This window comes from Citrus clementina, unplaced genomic scaffold (assembly GCF_000493195.1).
Source record: "Citrus clementina cultivar Clemenules unplaced genomic scaffold, Citrus_clementina_v1.0 scaffold_3, whole genome shotgun sequence".
Lineage (NCBI taxonomy): Eukaryota > Viridiplantae > Streptophyta > Magnoliopsida > Sapindales > Rutaceae > Citrus > Citrus x clementina.
In genome coordinates, this window is record NW_006262339.1 from 33,501,677 (window position 1) to 33,505,381 (window position 3,705).

The 3,705-nt window shown below is 33.5% G+C and overlaps 1 pseudogene; it reads left to right on the top strand.

The window, feature by feature from the left end:
- Positions 1-610: 610 nt before the first annotated feature.
- Positions 611-3,692, top strand: LOC18046287 (annotated as a pseudogene).
- Positions 3,693-3,705: the final 13 nt, after the last annotated feature.

Below are 3,705 nucleotides of genomic sequence, written 5' to 3' on the forward strand. Positions count from 1 at the left end.
TAACAAATTAACCGATAAATTAATTTGTTAATTTTTTTAATCAATAAAAATGTTAATTAATATTAATTAATAAATTACTTAGTAGAAAATTAAAAAATAAATATTAGCATAAAACAATTGATATTTTTCATTCTCTTACAACAATCCTACTAATTATTATTTATAAATTAATTAATACAAGTTAATTTAAAGTAATGTTTAATATTCTTGCAACAATCTTACTAATAATTTTTTTACAAAAATTTAATTTATTAAATTAATCCTAAAAGTAAAATAATAATAATTAATTTGTATCTTACTTTTAAGGTTAATTCGATAAATTCAAATTTTTTTAATTAATATCTCCAAAAATATAGTTGCAACGATATTATTGCAAAAGTAAAAAAAATAAATATAGGATTGTAATATAACTACCAATAAAAATAACTTAAAATATTTTTTAAGATATAAAAATTAAACCAACACTTAATTAAAAATATAAAGAAATCCAATAAACATTTATCTTTTAACATTTCAACCTAATCGCTAATGGTCATACAATCGTTGTGTCACCCATATTCTTAAGCTGCTACTGCCTTACTACCACTTTGCCAGTTGCCACGGAGCTCCCTACATCATATCGTACCGATGCCTCTAGAAAACTAACTTTAAAAAAATGGTATTAATAAGCGTACGCCACGTCACTCCTCACTCTCTTCTTCGTCACTTTCCTCTCACTCAACATTTTCTCCCCAAACAAATTCCTTCTTTGAAATATCGCATTTTCTCCTTCACAGCAGCAGCTACAACGTCTTCAACTTCCAAAAGGGTAATTTTTTTTTAATTTTTTTTTTTGTTTAGTTTCTTTCTGTTGCCTTTTTGTTTCGTTTTTTGAATTTTCTGTGTCGTTTTTTCCCCCCCAAGGTTTTGGTGCCTGTTGCGAACGGGAGTGAGCCGATTGAGTCCGTGATAACGATCGATGTTTTGAGAAGGTCTGGAGCTGACGTCACGGTTGCGTCTGTGGAGAAACAGCTTCGGGTCGACGCGTGTCATGGTGTCAAGATTGTCGCTGATGCTCTCGTGTCTGACTGCCGCGACGCCGTTTTTGATCTTATAGCTCTTCCCGTATGTATTGCAGCTCACCTCAGCTCATGCCAATTTATGTGATGTTTGTATAATTATAGATGATTATTGCTGATACTGAATGTTAAGCTAAATAATTCGTTCTTAAGTCATCTTCATTTAATTTTCGATTGAAAATGAAAAAATAGTAATTTTGAGCAAAGAAAAATGTAGAAAATGTATATTTTGTTTTATTTTTACTTTTTAATTTTTTTGAGATTTCCTTATTGTGGCTGTTATCATTCATTATATGGTCATAGTTAAATATTTCAAGTTGTCGTAGTTAGTGAAATTCTTTTGGATATTTATTCTGGCATGTATATTTTTCCTTTCAATTTCTTTTGTTGCTGATTCTTTGATTGATTATGTTATATCCTTTTTTGTTTCCTTTGTAGGGTGGCATGCCTGGTGCTACCAATCTGAAAGAATCTGAAGTATTAGAAAGCATTGTGAAGAAGCAGGCCTCAGCTGGGCGTCTTTATGCTGCTGTCTGTGCTTCACCTGCAGTGGCATTAGGGTCTTGGGGTCTGTTGAAGGATTTGAAGGTAAGAGTTAGATAAGCCTTTTTGATGTTTTGTGGTCTTTTGGGAATTGCACTGATATTTTTGTTATAGTTCAGTTTTCTTCTCGCTGATGATTATTAAGTTCTAATTTATGTAGTTGTTCATTTTTCGTAGGCTACTTGTTATCCGTCATTTATGGAGCAATTAGCTCCTGCTTGTGCAGCAACTGTTGAATCAAGAATACAGCAGGATGGTAAAGTTGTTACGAGTTGTGGACCGGGCACTACCATGGAGTTTGCCGTTGCACTTGTTGAGCAGTTGTATGGGAAAGAGAAAGCTGATGAAGTTTCTGGGCCACTGGTATTAACTTTTATAGATAACATTGTTTAAAAAAATTATGAGTTATATAATTTGTGGAAGCTTCAGATGCTAATGTATTCAAGAAAATAAGTTCAGGGGAAGAGTATGACTTTTTGCATTAGTGATTCATTAGATGAAATTGTATACCTGCTGGTCCATCATAAGGTGGTGAAAACAATGTTTATTTAATTAATGGAATCCTGAAATATGCATTTGTTGAGCTTCAATGTCTCCACTGATAAAATTCTTTTTAATGTAAGTTCTTTCTCTTGGTATTTGTATTTGAATTTTCTGTTCCTCATGCTTTCGTCTTTACTGTCACCTTGTGCCTAGGTAATGCGTGCAAATCGTGGAGATGAATACACTATTGCTGAGTTCAATCCAATTCAGTGGACATTTGACAATTCTCCTCAGGTGAGATTGGACTGTTAGTTTCTTGTATTTGTGATATCTTCTATACATGTACATATACATCATTGACTTCACTCATTTGTGAACATATGGGAGGCAGTAGATTTATTGTTATGATATGTTTAATAAAATCCAAAGTTCGATGCAACTACAAAATAAGTATGAGCAGTGCTCGACCAGAGAGGAAAAAGAAGGTTTTTTTTTTTTTTTTTTTTTTGGGGGGGGGGGGGGGGGGTTGGTTGGGTGGCAAAGGGAATGATAGGGTTGAAAGTTCAGGGTATCGACAAGCTGTAAAATGGCTATCGACAAACTGATATTTCACATTAGAGAATGTGAGGTCCTGAAGATTGCTGACTTGTGGTCAAAATGGAATTCTTGATAACTTTAAATGTTAAAAATTCTTGGTGAAAATTTTGTACTTTTTTTAATTTCAGATTCTTGTGCCTATTGCGAATGGTTCAGAGGAGATGGAAGCTGTTATAATAATTGATATTCTGCGCAAATGTTGTGGTTGCGTCAGTTGAGGATAAACTAGAAATTCTGGCTTCTCGTCAAGTTAAATTAGTGGCAGATATGCTTATTGATGAGGCAGCTAAACTTTCGTATGATTTGATTGTCTTGCCAGTAAGTGGGGTTGCTAACTCTTGCCTCATAGTCTTTACCAAATTATTGACTTACTAACTACAATCTATCTATGCACAGGGTGGACTTGGTGGTGCTCAAGCATTTGCGAAGTCAGAAAAATTGGTAAATATGCTAAAGAAGCAAAAGGAATCAAATAGACCTTACGGTGCTATATGTGCATCCCCAGCACTAGTGTTGGAGCCCCATGGCTTACTCAAGGTATGACTATTTCTGCTTAAATATTTACTCTTGATTTGAATCACCTAATCTGAACTTGATAAAACATTGTGATCCTGTGTGATTTTATGAACGTGGTCTTATCTCATGTAAGTCTGTAATGAATTTATTGAAGTTTGCTGACAAATTACAAACTCAAAAACTGCTGCTGCTTCATTAGTTACAGTACCCAAGGAGTTATGACAGACATCCCAAACTTTTTACCCCAAATTCCCTCTCAAATGACATGGTAGTTATTAAGTGGTTGGCAATTTTTTATAAGATATAACTGAATTAATTATATTATTTAATCAACCAATTGATGAATGTCACGCCATTTGAGATGAATTTTTGGGATGTGTAGCAAAACTTTATGCTGATTTGTTTTGGCTACATTCATGTAAAACCTTTTTCCCCAAATCCCAAGAACTTCCCGCAATATCATTCCTTTGTATTTGTTTTCCCCTTTAGACATGTTTAACTTTGGTTC